Genomic DNA, 18770 nt, shown 5'->3' with positions numbered 1-18770 from the left:
TGTATGTGCTTACAAAGTGGGGTCAATGGGAAGTGGCTGAGTGGCTCTTTCCACAGATTCATACTAGCTGCACTTCCAGGTGAGACCCTGTAAAATAAGTGGAAACCCCCTCACAAAAATGCCAAAGAAAAGAAAAGCATTAAAAAATTGGGCCCTGTTTTAACAGGAAGATAATAATTTTTTGGGTGTGTGTGTGTGATTTTGATCCAGCCTACACAATTTGCATCCTACAAATGCAAGGTAATTGCATTTTTTCATGAGAACAACTATAGGTAGGTTTTAAAATGCATCAGATGGCTTTACTGAAAGCTCTCAGTCCACGGACAAATCATATTAGTCTCGTGCTGCATCTCTTTCAAAGAAAAAGACCTTTGACTTTGTCGGCAGCATGTAATTTGATCTTGTCTTTTCAGCCTTGTGAAAGGGACAGATCTGTTGAGACTTGTAACTCAGACTGTTATCACAAGGGAAGAAACAGATGGGAAGAAATCGAATTCTGTGCTTGCTTCAGAGGTAGAATTGGCTTGTTTTGTTAGTGTCAAGGGACCTTTTGTTGCGTTGCAGCATCTGCTAGTACTATCCCCAACGCAGGAGAGCTCAGCATCAGCTATCAGCTGAGGAGAAACATTTGCATAAAAGATTGCTAGCAGTTTTGTTACCTGAAAAGAACAGGTCTTCTGATTATCTGCGCATTGGGCAAGGAGCCTGAAGTGTATTTTGCCAACAAACCAATTCCCTCATGAATGAATGATCAGACTTCATGCTAAATGTGGCATGGTTTAGCAGCAAGGGCTTCAATGTTATAGAGCAGGGATGGCTTTCCAGATAATGTTGGACTCAAACTCCCATCAGCATCAGCCAGCATGGCCAACAGTCAGAGATGATGGGAGCTGAAGTCCAAGAATATCTGGAGAGCAATAGGTTAGCCAGCCCTGCTATAGGTTGCATGAACTTGAGCATCATTGAGCTATTACTTACAAAAGGACCAAAGATAAAAGTAACATTAAAAGAGCATAATCCACCTTTTGCACAACACATTTATTTACCTTTAAGAATGAATTCTGCGAGGAAAAACAAACAAACTTGCTCATATATGGCATATGATGGCAGAAACTTGTTTTGCCACCTGCCTTAACTATAGGATCACTCCAGTGCTCCTATAACCAGTAGCCAATTTTTTTTTTAATTTGAGGGGCTCATGGTGGGGAAGGAAGATAAAAATTGCTTCAAGGGCTGTCCAAGTGTTGGAATACACAATTTGTATACCAAACTGCCAACATGGAGGTCAGGCTGGTGAATATGGTGTCATCTCGCAAGCCTGTAAGATCTGCCTACTAAATGACATGGCTAAACTGGAATTTGAACCCAGGTTGGCATGGCTGAAATTCAGTAATCTATAAACTATGTTGTGCTCATTCCCTACAAACGAGGAAAGGCACAGTCTTCCCTTCCAACAGGGGAGACAGAGAAGGGCTTAATGCAAGGGCTGCAGAAGAAAACTGCCCAATATTTATCATCAGCGATGTGGATTTTGGGGGAAATTTTGACTTAGAATTTTCCTTATGCAAATTAAGTTAATTCGCATCAGAGCATTTTCACTTTGTATCAGAAAATGTTCACTCTAGTAGGCATATTGTACTTGGATTTAGCAAGCAAAGCTAGAATCTTGGAAATTGCCATGATTGCCAGTGTTGTCTTTGCAACGGGCATCCATTCATCATTACTAATAAACTTATGAAATTGGAAAAGCATTTCTGCTGGGAATTTTTTTTGCGGAATCTTTTTTTTTTTTTTTTTGGTCCCACATCACTGGCCACGATGAGCAAGGCTGCGTAAACCCAGAATTCTGTTGCCAAGAATTAAGGGAGGCTCCTATCCAAAGTTTGCATCTGTGAGGACATGTTGGAACAATAATGGTTTGGCACTTAATCATCAGGCTTCAGAAGTGTCCAGATTGGAGGGCTTTGGTGCCTAGAAACTTAATTAAATGTGGCTGCTTTTAAGTACCGTGTGGCTTATGGTGACAGGAGCCAAGAACATCTTAAGTAAACAAATCAATTGGAGGTAGTATTTTCTTGTGATTTGGTGCCTGAAAGGTTGCCAGCTCTGATAGAGATACAAGTAGCAGCAGCACAATGTTGTAAAGTTTCAAAAGGATCAGCATGGAAGATTACTGAATTTTTTTGCAGGTAGAACAGACACTTGTATGTTTGATGCCATCAGCAATATGGCCTACCTGGTGTATTAAATTATTTGGAGGCTAGTGGCACTTGGTGACCTGAGCTAATAATAATAATAATAATAATAATAATAATAATAATAATAATAATAATAATCTGCCACCCATCTAACTGGGTTGCCCCAACCAGCCTGGGCAGCACCCAACAAAATATTAAAAGCTTAATAAAACGTCAACATTAAAACCTTGACAATAACCAGATTTTTTTTTAAAAAAAGGTGCAAATCCAAGGAGAATTCAAATATGAAGTGATGATACATAGCTGCTGGCTAACCATTCCTTTGTTAGTTGGATTGCTGGTAAACAGAATCATAGTGTGGGAAGTCCACCACCACCTCCTGGCTGATGTAGGAGATCTATTTCTGCAGCAATTCAGATAGGTGGCCATCCTAAAACCTGCTTAAAAATCTCTAATGTCAGGCTTCGGCGAATCAGCTTCCTCCTGCCACCTCTGCCCCCTGTGGCAGTAGATAAGAAGATCAAAGAAAGGAATGTCTTACCAGTTAGAAACTTTAATAATCACAGTGAGAGAACAAAGAACGCGTCTTTTAGAAATGGAGGTGTTCCCAATTAAGGATCACACCCCCTTCCGTCCCTATTAATCTACGTCACTCCTACGTCTTGTAATCTCAGTTTGTACCCTCTGTGCTTTCTGTTCTGAGACTTTCTGAGCTCTTCTTGATCTTGGCCTGAGTGGAGGAATGCTGTCCAGAGACCGTGAATCTGTTAACCCTCTCTCTTCCAGTGTTTCTTCTCCTAGCTGTTCCCCATCCAGAATTTCCCAGCTTCTGCCTTCTGAACTATGCCCCTCTGCAAACCACTGTTCCAAATCTATACTGTCCTCCTGTTCCTGGGAAGATTCAGGATCAGGATCAGGATCAGGGGGAGGGGGAGGCTCCCACCATATCCTCCTCAGTGCAGCCCTCCTCAGCACGGTCCCTGACATCTAATGAAGGACAGTACATCATCTTCCAAGAAGGTCTGCTCTGTTCCACTGTTGAACAGATTCTGGAAGATTGGGCGGGGGTGGGGGGTGGGGGATTCTTAACTTTTAGTCTAAATCCATTTTCTTGTAATTTGCATTCATTGGTTTGGATCCTATCTTTGCACTGAGTTCAGGTTTATGCTGCCAAGACCTATTCCTTCATCAATATCAGCTATGTTTTTATGCAGATCAGTTTCCAATGAACAGAGGTTGTGTCACAATAGTGTCTGGTGAATGATCCCCAATATATTTGGCTGGGTCTATTATACAGTTGCCTCAGACAGGGGGAAAAATAGCTATGAGATGATAGCAAGCTTGAAAAATGCCTGTTTGGGGCATGATGTGTATAAACCTGTGTTTTAAAATAATTGTAAGCTGATTTTTGCAAAGCACTCGGAGCCTTTTTTCGCTCAAAGGTGGGGTATAAATGTCATGGATAATAAGGCAAAGAGATATAAGTTTTAAAAATGAAACTGTCTTTCTCTCAGCAATTAAACACCATAGAAAAGTTGATAATTTCTATAGGCTTATCAGAGAGGCTTTAATAACATGGCTATCTTTCTTTTTTAAAGAAATTAACTTAATATTCAAGTTCAGCCCCAGCAGTGTGGATGCCAATTATAGGGTAGTTATTTCAGGCTGAAATGTCTTATTTGTACTCACAGCTTGTTAGCAACAGAATTCGAGAACAGATGTCTCAGCAGAACAGATGAGCACAGTGGGCTTTGAGATTACATATATATTTATTTAATGTGGCTCCTTTCCCGCTTGACAATCATCTCGAGTCTTTTCCAATGTATTTGAATAAACTCTGTCTCAGCATGGCGGAAGAAATTAAATGTCACCTTTGAAGTGTTTTTGAAGTACTGGGGTCAATTCTCTTAAAACAAGATGAAGATGACAGTGCTGTGCTATTCATATGGATATATTATTCTTGCTTGTTTAAATTACTACATCCAATTTTCATTTGACACATTAAACCAAAAAGGTTACAGACCTGCCCTTTCCTCCTACTAGATATTTTTATTTTAAACCAGTTTGACATTTGGCCTACATAGGTGTAAGAATGGAATATTCTGAGTACTAGCATTCACTAAGTAATACTGAGCATTGCATCGTTTTGGGTACCTTAGAGGAGATGGGAGTTGGAGGCAGTGAACCTTAGAAGTTCTGTATATGTTTGTTTGTTTACTTTCAGTCATTTACACACAGCCAACATTAGCAAAATAATAATTTTTTTTTTAAATAAATACCATGGTGGTGAACAGTATAAAAGTAACAATAAAAACTGATAAAATAAAATAATGACGACGACAATTTATTTATATGCCGCCCAGCTGACTGGGTTGCCCCAGCCACTCTGAGTGGCTTCCAACACATCAAACATTAAAAGCTTCCCTATACAGGGCTGCCTTCAGATGTCTTCGAAAAGTCAGATAGTTTATTTCCTTGACTTCTGATGGGAGGGTGTTCCACAGGGTGTGCACAACGACAGAGATCTATTGATTTGTAATGAATAAAAAAATCAAATAAAAAAAATCAATTGATCATAGCTAGATCTCTCCTCAAGGAAAGCCTGGCTAGATCTCCCTTCAAGGAAGGTTTAGGTGAACAGATAAATTTTAAGTGAACACCTTATTATCAATACTGCAACTGCTTGGCTGACATTCACTGGAAGTTCATTCCAAAGGGCAGGTGCCACCACACTAAAAGCCCTGGTTTTGGCAGACATAAGACAAACCTTGGGACCATATAGCACTAGTAGGAGTGTCACTCATGGAGATCTAAGTGACCAGCTGGGTCACAAGTAGTGCTGAGGGACTGCCGCTCTGCCCGGTTTGTTTTACTTTATGGGGTAAAGTAAAGTACTTTATGGGGTACTTTATGCAAGGTTTAATCCTGCCCACCATGCTTTTTAACATCTACATGAAAGTGCTGGGAGAGATTGGGCCCTGGTGATTTGGGATGAGGAATTGTCAGTATGCTGGTGGCATCCAGCTGTCTTTCACCTTCCTCCAGAGGTGGGTGAGGCTATGCAAGGTCTCAACAGGTGAACTAAGATAAAGTTGAAGATCACCACAGCCAATCACAAACAAACAACCACACCCTAGGCCAACCCCAACCTCTCTCACCACCAAAGTGAACAGCAAAGAACCTGCACGAGCAACGCTGACACCAAACCCTACATACATTAAGCAAAATAGAAACAGCGCCACCCGACATGATGTTATATGAATGAAACAACCATGCAGGTTGATTTAATGGGCTGTTCCTGAGGTGCTGATTGAGTGGGAAAGATGCATGTGGTTACTTCCTTTTTTCCCTTTGATAAAAAGGTAAAGGGACCCCTGACCATCAGGTCCAGTCGTGACCGACTCTGGGGGTTGCGATGCTCATCTCGCTTTATTGGCCGAGAGAGCCATGTGGCCAGCATGACTAAGCCGCTTCTAGCAAACCAGAGCAGCGCACAGAAACACCGTTTACCTTCCTGCCGGAGCGATACCTATTTATCTACTTGCACTTTGACGTGCTTTCAAACTGCTAGGTTGGCAGGAGCAGGGACCGAGCAATGGGAGCTCACCCAATTGTGGGGATTCGAACCGCCAACCTTCTCATCGGCAAGCCCTAGGCTCTGTGGTTTAACCCACAGCGCCACCCGTGTCCCTCTTTTTACTTTGATAGCGGTTACTTAATTTCATGTGGTTGCTTCATTTGTGCACATTTCCCAGGGGCTTGGATTGCTCCTATATCAGTGTATACAAATGGTTAGTTATGTAGCAGCACAAGCAGTAATAATCATTGCATTTTTACTGCTAGGGAGCAAGAGACATATGTGTTTCTGGAATTCTTCTGCCACAGGCAGTTATTCGAAACTCCCATTGTTCCAGGCGACAGGGAATTTCATTAGTGCAAGCAGTTTCTGAGCTCTGGGCGCAACACTGCGCCTAAGATTTCATATTAAAACTGCAGAGTGGAAGGAAAGGAGGACCTTTTTTGCCTCCCCACTTCCAACTACTCTCTGAAGACTGGAGAAGAGACCCTCTTAAGAATATTAGGGGGGTGGGCAGGGGAAGAACTAGACCATGTGAAAAATGAACATGATATTTTAGCTGCAGTTCATTCATTTTCAGCTTTGTATTCTTGTTCTGAAGGAAGTGCGCCTAGACATTCCGTTGTTGCGCCCATAACCTAGGTTTAAGGTGCCGTTTAGCTCCTGGCTTTCATATCTCAGTTTCTAACACTGGCCACAGGTACCAAAGTAATTTATGTCCTTTGGCTTGGAGGGATGCCTTTTGTTGCTGTGTTGCTGTGCTTTGGGCACCAAAATATCTTAGGCCAGCCCTGACAAAGACTGTCTGAGTTCTGAGCAAGACAAACTCTGCTTTTTTCTTTTTGTGTGAACTACTGTATTGGAGCAGGTGAACTGTGTGACTTCTGTTTACATGGTGTTCTCCATATAAACATCACAGGAATTGTGAAATGTAACCAGGTCACAGAAAAAGTTGGAAAGCCCTTAAGTGCCTCTGGGCTAAGAGTTCATACAAAGAAGCTTTCACCTCTCTCTCTTTCTCTCTCTCTCTCCAGTGATTACAGTCTAGCTCTGTATGTTCTTATTCAAGACTTCTTGTGTAATTCCCTCCTGGGAATCAGAGCACTTTAGCTATTGACTGCGTTGTTTTTGTAAAAAGCTGTTTCGGTGTGCACCACAGAGGCTTTCTTTTTAACATCTGCTGTAAAGTGAATTTTCAAAGGGGCAAATACCTTCAAATCAGCAGTGTGTCACATAACCTGCTACTAATAATGGCACAAGAAGGTATACTCCATACTTCACTCGCATTATCTGACCTGTTATTTCTCCTTAGTGCTCAGCTCCTAGCAGTTTGTATGCAAAAATTTTGTACTTTGTTAGAAGCATAACCTCCCATAATGCACTGCGTGGTATTACAACTTCTCAGCCATTATGTCTTGAAGTTATATTTGCATCATTGCCTTAAATTTGCCATAGGGCCAAACTGAATGTTATGCTCCATGTGTGGGTGGCTGTTGCTGAAAACTGCAGCCGTGTGTGTCTTGGTCCTCCCATCATCATGGATAATATAACTTGGGACGTAATTATAGAATACTCTTTAGTTCCTCACCCTGCTCCACATAACTGGCTGCCACTGCTGGGAGAACATGGAAAGCTGTTACCTGAAGACAGGGGTAGTTTGCACAAGACATTTCAGAAATGGGTGCATGGGTGAGAACCAGGTATGCAGGTGCAATTTCTGCCAATTTGCATTTAGCATGGAAAGGCCATAGTGCCAAAGAGTGTAAGTATTTTTTAAAAATGTTTTCATTAAAGATTTTCTTGAATTACAAAAGTACATACAGTGTCTCTGTTTTCGGTTCATAGAACCTTTTCAACAGATCTGTTACATTCTATGTGAGATATTCTTTGTTATAGACAATATAAGATTGGGGAAACAGAGAGGAGGCGAGAGAGAGCGAAAAAGAACCTACCCACATGACTGCTGACACAAAAACCTTGCACATGCACTACATCAGTGTTTCCCAACCACTGTTCCGCAGCACACTAGTGTGCCGCGAGATGTTGCCTGGTGTGCCGTGAGATGTTGCCTGGAGGGAGGCGGGTGAGTCGGGCGGCGAGAGGCGGGGCGGCGACGGCGAGGAGAGGCCGCCCAGCGCGGGGCTCTCGCCGTCTGCCTGCCTGGCTGCCTGTGAGCTCGGCGGGCAGCGCCTCCGTCCGCAGCGCCCGCCTCGCGGCTCTCATTCCCTGCCCCTGCCAAAGCTCACCCAGCCAAGCCGCGCTCTCCTTCCTGCCTCGCTTTGCTGCCTCCTCCCCCCCCCACCCCCAAAGCTTGGAGGTTCCCCGGCAAGGGGGAGGGAAAAAAATTGAAGCTTACACTTTCGTGCGTCCCTCCCGGCGTGACGCTGCGCGCTGACGTCACGGGGCTGTAATGGTGATGTGCCTCGAGATTTTTTTCATCAAACAAGTGTGCCTTTGCCCAAAAAAGGTTGGGAAACACTGCACTACATAAAAGAGTTGGATAGAGCCTCCGTATTTGAGCTCCCACTGTGTTTTACAATCCACAAGACAGTGACAGACACACTCCTCCCAGCAATTGTAGGCAGAGGAAGGCAAAAAGGCACTTGGTATCATCTTGCCTCTTGCCTCCCTCCCCCAAATATCTATGCCAGGGGTCAGCAACATTTTTCAGCCATGGGCTGGTCCACTGTCCCTCAGACCATGTGGTGGGCCAGACTATATATATATATATATATATATATATATATATATATGGAAATGAACGAATTCCTATGCCCCACAAATAACCTAGATATGCATTTAAAATAAAAGCACATATTCTACGGGACGTGGGTGGCGCTGTGGGTTAAACCACAGAGCCTAGGACTTGCCGATCAGAAGGTCGGCAGTTCGAATTCGATCAGAAGGTTGGCGTTTCCATGCGCTGCTCTGGTTCGCCAGAAGCGGCTTAGTCATGCTGGCCACATGACCCAGAAGCTGTACGCTGGCTCCCTCAGCCAATAAAGTGAGATGAGCGCCGCAACCCCAGAGTCGGTCACGATTGGACCTAATGGTCAGGAGTCCCTTTACCTTTACATATTCTACTCATGTAAAAACACCAGGCAGGCCCCACAAATAACCCAGAGATACATTTTAAATAAAAGGACACATTCTACTCATGTAAAAACACGCTGATTCCTGGACTGTCCGCAGGCCGGATTGAGAAGGCGATTGGGCCGCATCCGGCCCCTGGGCCTTAGGTTGCCTATCCCTGATCTATGCCCCCATGGAAAGGAGAAGGAGCTGCCAGAAGTGACTCACCACCAGAGGAGAGGTAAGTAAGACGAAGGCAGAGGCAGCCTGAATAAGCAAGGCACTGCTCCCTTCATGGGATTCTAAAATAGGCGAGGAAAATCCGAATACCCCTTTAAATAAGGAAGCATGTGTAATGTGGAAATCAAGTCAATTGACAAGAGTATTTGGAAGTTCGGGCATGCTTCATTTCATGCATGGCATTTAGCTTCTTCAAACGAGGCTTTGACCTATAAAACTATTGGGAGGCAAATGTAGAAGCCTCATGTATTTAAAAAAGTGATACATTGTATAACATTAAAAAAAAGCCATCCTTACTCTACAATTTAATTAAAGCATCTATTCTGAGTCTCAGAATCCAATTATTGTAGATATAAATGCACAAAGCAACTCAGTTAGCTGCTTGAAGAATGAGGCCGGTCAGTCTCAGACAATATAATTAGTGTTTCCTTATTCCTCAGTGACTTAACGTACCAACTAGTAAACTTCCATAAAACCAGGGAGCGTGAGTCACTCATTTTCAAACCATTCCTCTTCTTATTAGAGTCATAATTTCTAGTGCAAAATAAAGGGTATAATTAAAGGCACCCATTTTATTAAAAACATTTGAACTTTATTAATGCTCTTAACCCTTCAAGATAGTTCTGTGGAAATTGAAAAATCAGATTACGAAGGAAGGAAACAAATTGCTGCATTAGAAAAATAAGGAATTACATTCATAGCTGCAGTAGGAAGCATGTGTCATGGGACTAAATGCAGGATTCATTAATCTGTCACAGTGCTAGACAAGACTCAGGCAACCCAGATAGGTGCCACTTGTTGAACTGCTCTAGTTCAATAAGTCAACACAACTTATTGAAGTCAATATGAGGCCAACAGAACTCACCAGCATGGTGACCAAACAGAGCAGGGTGGGAACCTGTGGCCCTCCAAGTATTGCTAGACTCCAACTCCCATTGCCAGACCTCAGGGGGTCCTTGGCATGGGACTGTCCCGCCCCCTCTCTCACACAGTGGCTGCTGTTTCTCTTCTTTTGTTTCTTTAACAGCAGCAACACATATTTCTGTCTATAGTTGAACCCCAACTATAGATCTACAGATGGATCAGCCTCTGCAGCCACAGCAGGCGCTGTGATTCTCCAGTGGTTTGATTTCATTCCCAGAGGCGCGCTCCATTGTCTTTTGAGACAGACCAGCACATTGTATGTTGGGAAAATTAGACAGGCAGTCGGCCACTACAGAGGTCTTTTTCAACAGTGGCACCACCATGTGCTCACTGCTAAAACAGCCACCCAGGAGTAAGGGCTACAGCAAGGCCCATGCAGTCAGGTCAAGCTGACAAGGGGCCCTTCTGAGCTGCCAGTAGCTGGCATGGCCAACTGCTGGTACAGGGCTTGCTCTCAGATAAAGAACCTCCTCCTTCTAAAGTCTTGAAAACTTCCCTGGTCACGACTGACATATTTCAGTCATTGCTTTCCAACTGGGAAATCCATCAAACTCTGAACCCTCCCGTACATACAAAGCAGTCAGAAGCCAATCTATGCACTTGGAACACTGACTTGAAACCAAGGAGCCTCTTCAAGATGGCACAGAAGTTTGCCTGGGGAGAGACTCCATCAGGCAAGGCCTCCTTCCACCTGCCTTGCCCCACCCTCAAGCCCTAGAAGTCCTCATAAGGGAGCTGTTCCTGGAGGGAGAACTGTGAGGGGAGAGACTCCATCAGGCAAGGCCTCCTTCCACCTGCCTTGCCCCACCCTCCGGCCCTGGGTCTCCTCATAAGGAAGCTGTGCCTGGAGGAAGAACTGTGAGGGGGGAGACTCCATCAGGCAAGGCCTCCTTCCACCTGCCTTGCTCTGCCCTCTGCTTCTCAATGTGTACTGTATTGTTTTATGTACTGTGGCTTGCCGTTGTTTTATTGATTATAGTTTAGATATTATTGTAACTGTTGAACTTTCTGTTTAACTTTTATGTTGATATTATTTTATACTATTCTAATTGATTGTTGAATGTTACTTTTTTGATGTAGGCTGCCTATTTTAAAGTTATGTTTTATTATCACATTTTTGTATTGTATTAGATTGTTATAAGATGTACATTTTTTGTTTCTTCAGCTTGTAAACCGCCTTGAGTATTGTAAGATAGAAAGGCGGTATACAAATTAAAAATGATGATGATGATGATAATTGGATCAGAGATTCTACATTCCGGTGGGCAGAGCTGAAAGGGGGCAGCTGAGAAACAATACAGTTATTAAATAAGAAGTGTACATGTTGCAAAAAGAAAATCATGATTTTGATTTTATTATGCTTTAATGCAGCACTCAAAACTGCAGTGATTTTATATAGCATCTCAAAAGAGAAAAGGAAAACTAGATATACAAAAATTAAATTGTCAGCCTTAATCAGAAGGCAAAAGCTTGGCTCTAAGTATGATTTAATATACTGTATTGAGCTCCCGTTGCTCGGTCCCTGCTCCTGCCAACCTAGCAGTTTGAAAGTACGTCAAAGTGCAAATAGATAAATAGGTACCGCTCTGGCCGGAAGGTAAACGGCGTTTCTGTGCACTGCTCTGGTTCGCCAGAAGCGGCTTAGTTACGCTTGCCACATGACCCGGAAGCTGTACGCTGGATCCCTCGGCCAGTAAAGCGAGATGAGCGCCGCAACCCCAGAGTCGGTCACAACTGGACCTAATGGTCAGGGGTCCCTTTACCTTTATGTGTTTTCAAAACTCTAGCATGTTTACAAGACAAACCTTTTTTGGAACTGCCTTGCCAGAAATGGAGAAATCTCTGTTGAATTCCAGGAATGAGGAGGCACATAAACTAAAACGCTTCACTGTTGCTTAGACCAGTGCTTTCAGCATGCTTTCACATTTATTTCTCCTAATAGTTTAAGTATTACAGAAAGAAGGAAAATAATTTATTAACTTAACCAATAAAACCGGCTCTAACATATGACAAAAACAGTTGCCTGCTTGCAGAGGTTTCCTATTAAATACTATGAATATCCATGTTTGCTTGATACTAAATCCAACTGAATTCAGTGTGGGACTAGGAAGCATGTTTAGAGTTGCAGCTTTTGAGTGGCTGTGAATATTCTTAACAACAAGAGGCAAAGGCAGCACATATGGGATGTGTTTCCTCTCCCCACACTTGTTCAGAATATCCAAAGCCACAATCTGGAGCAATCATGGTAAACACCATATGCCCAAAAGCTCTGGCCTGTTTCAGCTTCTGGAGATGTGCTTAGCATATCTTTTCAGATAGGCATGCGCCCTTCAAACAACAAAGATGTGCTGTGTGAATGATGGAACTGTGAGGAGTTTTCTTCATTGTATGAAGCAGCACTTTCAAAATACTGATTCCTCTTGCTGAGCCATACGTTTGCCAGGGGATTATTCACATGTCATGAGGCTACACAACTGCTTGTTGTTGTTTTATAGCAGGCCCGTCCAACTCCCGAGAGACTGCGATCTACTCCCAGTATAAAAGAAACTGGCAGTGATCTACACATTGTCATTGACAATGCACCCATGAAATCTCTCACCAGTGGAGTGCACGTCACAATATAGTGCCCAAATGGGTATCAGGATGCTGCCATATAGGCATTCTGTTTATAAGAACCAGCCTGGATGATCTAGGATAATCTCTTGGTTTTTTTATATATAATATTTCCTCTAAAACAGCTGTTGGATCCCCTACATTGTATTGGGACCACTGCACTGGAGAAGATGAAATTTAACCCATTTCTTCCACAACTTTCCCCAGATATAAATCCCACACAGGTGTTTAGGGAAAACATATGGATGCAAAGAGGACGAGATGTTTGGACAGTGTTCTCGAAGCTACCAACATGAGTCTGACCAAACTGTGGTAGGCAGTGGAAGACAGGAGTGCCTGGCGTGCTCTGGTCCATGGGGTCACGAAGAGTCGGACATGACTAAACAACAACAACAAATCTGGCCTGTGTGAAAAATATATCGTCCTAAGAGGTGCCAAAGCCCAAAATACTTTTAGAAAAATCCACACACCTATCAAGTGATGCAGGCAAGAGTGTAGGACTTGGTTAGAATCCTGGGTATATTTTTCCCTACATTGTGCCACTTGCTTCAAAGTAATTGTGGGAACTTTCAAAGCACAGGTTATTATTACAAGCTGTGCTATGCTATTCTCTTGTGCCAAGTGAAGAGGTATAGATCTCTTCCTAATGTACTATAGCCAGCTAGTTCAGGGTAAAAATTAGGTGGCTCCTTAATGTCTTCAAATACCCTATGCAGTTGGTATCAAAATATGCTTCATGGACTGCTACTAGATTTGCTATCATATCTGTACACAAATGCACGCTAACCTATAACTTAACATATGTATTCTAATTCGAAGAATACACATCTTGGGATCTTTACTGAATACAATTGTGTACACATGGGGAAAAAACATGCATTGGCTATGATTGCTTACTCTGGGGCATTTAGCACTGACCAATAAGAACAAAATATGAGGGTGCTTACTCTGCGAGGCCAGCTCTTTACAAAAGAGTAATGGGGTTTAGGCATAAGATCACATGGTAATGGTCCACATTGATTTAGAAGAATTATCTTTTACAGCTTGAAACACCAGTATAGATACATACAGAGAAGAATGGGTTTATAAACCACCCACATGTTATTTGGACCATATGCTTAACTGCTATTTTATAGAGAAGAGATAACAGAGGTGGGGCATGGCCTTATATGGAATTATGAGGCGGCATCTTAGAGACTTGACTTTGCTGTGAGGAAAGTAGAAGAGCCAGGAAGAGAAAAAGTTACATGCAAGGTAGCAGTTTCTTTCTTTCTCTAGAGTGCCTTAAAGTGGACATGATGATGAGAATAAGGAAAATGTTATTTATGAAAATATTTATTTACCACTATATCATAAAAATATATATCAAAGCAGTTTAAAGCAGTAAAACCATAAAACCATGCAATAAAACAATTAAAACGTTTAAAATATCGTGGGAAAGATTACATTTACTTTTCCCATGGTAGAGGGAAATCAGGTAGAAAAAAGGCTTGGATTATTATTATTTTTAGCATAACCTAGAAGTGCCATGGGGCCATGAGTTCACGATGGAGTTGGTTGTGACTTTTTTGTTTGTTTGTTGCCTTGGGGGCTAGCATCCCCAATCATTCATTATTTTATTTGTAAGGCGTCTTTCCATAGTTAAAACCAGGCTCAAGGCAGCTTACAACATGAAAAAATACATAATTACAAACATAACAAAAGTAATTGTGAACAATAAATAAAACACATCAAAAAGGACACAACCAACAGATTTCCACATAAATATTAATAAGATCTAAAAATAAAGATACAAAAAATTAATATCAATAACTGCAACAACCTCCCTCTAAATAATACCCCAGCGCAAGGGTCAGTTCAGCAGCCTTAGTTTTTGTAGCTGGAGTCAGTCAGGGCCCCGCCTTCCCAGGCCAGGTGGGAAAAGGCAAGCAAGACACAGAGCAGCGCATCCAGGACTCCCAGCCTTTCACAAATACCTACAGGACCTATTAGATCATGCCCCAGAACCACTGAGAAGCAAGCGAAAATGCCTGCTTCCCTGTAATTAGTCTCATTTTATTTTATATGGGGTTCTTTAGAACCCTTTTAATATGGTTAAAAAGATTTCCCTTGAGGGAATGTAAGTGGCAAGTGCCTTTCTGCTGAGATCAGAATAGACTATTCCTGAAGAGACAATGGAGGAGGAGGAGTTCTGAACACGGGGAAGGAGGGGACAAGGAGGGATCTAGCTAAAATTTAAGGCAGGAGAAAGAAGATATGTCAGCTACTATGGGTCGTCATTGAGGGAGGGGTAAGGTGTCTGGAAAAGAATGGGATGCACCCCCAAAATATCAAAGTACCGGGAGAGGGGAGAAGGATTTATTGGTGGCAGCCCCTAAATTATTGAACTCCTTTGCTACTCAAATGTGTCTAGCATCCTCTTTTCACATCTACTTCAGTATACTGATGTACCCTTTTAACAAGTCCTTTGACAGTTTCAGCTTTTTGTTGTTGAATCTATACTGTTTTGTTTTGGTTGGGACTGTTTTACTTGTTTTTATGATTGTATCTTTTGTATTTGTTTTTATATCTCTATGATTATATTGCTGTAATCTGCCTTGGCCTGTATTGTGAAGGGCAGGTAAGAAATCTTATTTTAAAAGTATATAAAATACTACAGCTAGACAGATAGAGGAGGGGAGCAGGTAAAGTTCACAGCTCTTGAAATGTGAGATTGCATTTGGACATTAGCCATCCTCCAGCTCCCATTCATTCTAACTCCTTATCAAGCATTGGCCTCCTTCCTTCAACTTTGTCTGATTCAGTGACGCATCACCTATTTCAGAACAGATAAGGAAAGTTATCTGGCTGAACTGAATAGTTACAAAGAACCAAGTATAAAAGTCAACATTCATCATCAAAGCCCCCTGAAAAAGAAAAACTTGTTAAAGATAGAATCTGTGCAACCAGGAGCAACTTGGACTAGGAGAGGAAATGCAAAGGAGGAAACTGAAACTACTAAGGATGCCAAGTGATAACAACATAACAACTCTGCAAATAACAGAATCAAAGCAGGTATGTAAACACTTTTTCATTTCAATTCTTAAGAGGAGAATCCAAATGGTAAACATGAGATTATTTGCAACCACAATGACCTCACCATGAGATCTTCCAATACTATACTGATAAATACTATAATGATAAAACTTCCAAAACACTACACCTTCCCCTTCAGAGGTTGGTTATTTCATGGCTTTTGTAAGAATGAAGTGAGCTCAAGTGATTAAGAGCTCTCAATCAAAAACAGGGAAATGCATTTAATCTATAGCTATAGTCACAGTTGCACGATTTGTAGAACAGGCATGCAAATCTTGTTAGCATCATTATCCCTTCAGTTGTCACAATATCCATGCGATGAAAGAAGATCAGTAAAATATATTATTTCCTGTGAGTTGCATAGCCATTATAATTGTTCTGTCCTGTTCCAACACTTCTTTGTGAAATAGGTTTTGCCTTATTCACTAGTAGAATGCATGTTTAACCAACATGTTGCTTTGGTTCCAGTAGTAGATAGGTAGCCGTGTTGGTCTGCCATAGTCAAAATAAAAAAATTCCTTCCAGTAGCACCTTAAAGACCAACTAAGTTAGTTCTTGGTATGAGCTTTCGTGTGTATCTAAAGAAGTGTGCATGCACACGAAAGCTCATACCAAGAACTAACTTAGTTGGTCTTTAAGGTGCTACTGGAAGGAATTTTTTTATGTTGCTTTGGGTTCATTAAGATGACACTGGATCATAAAGATATTGATAGTCTTTAAAAAAAACCACAACTTTAATTCAGTCAGTGTACAGCAAGCTGACAATCAGGTGGCAAGGTGAGTTAGCTCTATGAGAATGTGGAGTGAAAATGTGTCATATTCTCAGGTTTATGGTAACTTCTCAAACCAGTATCCTAGGGCAGGAATCACCTCTAGATGTTTTAGAACTATGGCTCCTATAACCTATGGTTCATGGGTCATGCTGCTTGAGGTTGATGGGAGTAAGGGGCAAAGGTTCCCAACCACTGTCCTAAGATACCAAGCTTCTGACCATTTCCTGTTAATGTCCCCAAAGCAGGAAAGACACAACAGCCTGCAGACTGTTACTATTTCATGGGGAGGATTAAAGTACACACCAGTAAATTTAGGTTTGTGTGATCAATGTGGATTGTGGTGCTCTAATGCAACAAACCCACCTAAAAGCCCTAAACAAACCAGACTTTTTGAAGTAAGTGATTGAAAGAATACACTAAAAAGTGTGGGATTAACAATCGATTATCAGGGAGACCTGTAACCTCTGCACAAACAAATCAGGATGAATGCTTGTTCAATAAAGAGCAGGCATCATATAAATTCCACACAAGCCTTGTGAAAACAAATCAGGATGAATGCTCAAATAAACAGGTTGTCTGGAAGCCACTCAGGATTCAGTAGCGATAGGCGGTGTTAAAAACTGAGATACGAAAGCTAGGAGCTAAATGGCACCTTAAACCTAGGTTATGGGCGCAACAACGGAATGTCTGAATGGGCTTTTTATAACAAGAATACAAAGCTGAAAAGGAATGAACTGCAGCTAAAATATTACATTCTGTTTTCACATGGTCTGGTCCTTCCCCTGCCCACCCCCCTAATATTCTTAAGAGGGTCTCTTCTCCAGTCTTCAGAGAGTAACTGGAAGTGGGGAGGCAGAAAAAGGCCCTCCTTTTCTTCCACTCTGCAGTTTTAATGTGAAATTTTGGGTGCAGTACTGCAGCCAGAGCTTAGAAACTGCTCACGCTAATGACATCCCCTGTTGAAAATGCACCTAGAACAATGGGAGTTTTGAACACTGGAGACAGGATAATGCTAACATGTTAACCAGTGGACCTCCATTGGCTGAAGTTACCCACATTTGCTTTGGTCTGAAGTCCTCAAGGCTGCAGAATTCTGGATTTCACCAGACTCTATCTCTAACAAAAGGTTGTCATATCTTTTCCTCACCAGGTCTGAACTTACGCTGGGCGAAGGTTCTGATACACAGTGTCCCTGTCAAGAACAATGAAACTGCCAATGAAGAGGGGAGGTTGCTACAGCGGTACACTATGTGATGAAAAAGACACAGGGCCATTGAAAGACACAACCATTCCAGTTGATGGATGGGTATTAATGTTTTGCATGCATTGTAGATGTTTACGGGTATCTTTTGCCATGCTTAAATGTGTGCCAAGAGTGGTTGTAGCAGAGGGCCCTGGCATGATATTCACCAGCAGTGAACATGAGGGCAACACTTACAGATTTTTTAAAAAGCATAAGTTGTAATTTTCTTCTTTGTTTCTGCACGAATTCTTGCAATGTATTTCAGTATCACGTTAGGTCAGACATGTGGCTTCTCATTTGTTAAAAGGATTATTCATGAAGCTGTCAGGTGTCTGGGTCACAGAAAACACAGCAGGCAATCAAATCAGAGACACAGCAGTGTTGTCTACAAAGGCAGCACTTCATTTCCCCGCATCTCCTCCCCACTCTCCCATGAATGTCAAGTTTTTTAACCAAGGGAATGGCGGCAATTGACTTATATGAGAGAAACCAAAGGGTTGCATATGAGGTAAGGTTCAAACTATATTCCTCACTGGCCCTACTCTCTGGGGTAAGAGGCAGATTTAGTCTCCCCACAACTGTGTCCCAGATTGTAGCCCTTGAGAACCAAGCCTGCTTCTATCCTTAAATGCTTCATATCAGGGATGGGGAATCTGTGGATCTCTGGCTGTGGTTGGGTTGCATCTCCCATCATCTCTGATCATGCTGAAATGTCCAACAACATCCAGAGCACCACAGGTTCCCACCTCCCCTGCTGCAGCATCAGATTTAGGACAGTGTAGCAGGGTGCCAAGCTGGTGCTAAATTGATAAGATCCATAACTGAGAAGATACATTTGGGGGGGCAAAATTTTTGCCTCACTCAAGGCACCATATTACCAAAGCCCACCCCTGCCTGCTATATATATAAATAGTCTAGGTTCTGTTTCTCTTACTTTGTCTCACACAGATATCTTAATGAAATCCACTATTCAGAATCTGGAACGGAAGTGCTTTCCTTTAAACTGGTCCCCAGTTCTGCATCAAATTTCATGCCCTTTTATTCCTCTCAAAGTC

General features: G+C 42.2%; 2 long non-coding RNA genes across 2 annotated transcripts in view; both read right to left on the bottom strand.

Moving 5' to 3' along the window:
- The window catches only part of LOC308595180, a 28860-nt gene that overhangs the window by 7898 nt on the left and 2192 nt on the right, over positions 1-18770 (bottom strand). The window lies entirely within an intron of this gene.
- On the bottom strand, positions 13944-16163 carry LOC308595239. The gene is made up of 2 exons (XR_014011952.1): positions 15620-16163; positions 13944-15579 (listed from the first exon to the last, which is right to left on the bottom strand). It is a non-coding gene; the product is annotated as an uncharacterized lncRNA (long non-coding RNA).

Source organism: Podarcis bocagei, assembly GCF_964188305.1.
Source record: "Podarcis bocagei genome assembly, chromosome: 9".
In the NCBI taxonomy this organism is placed as follows: domain Eukaryota; kingdom Metazoa; phylum Chordata; class Lepidosauria; order Squamata; family Lacertidae; genus Podarcis; species Podarcis bocagei.
This window is presented reverse-complemented; position numbering and strand designations above follow the sequence as displayed.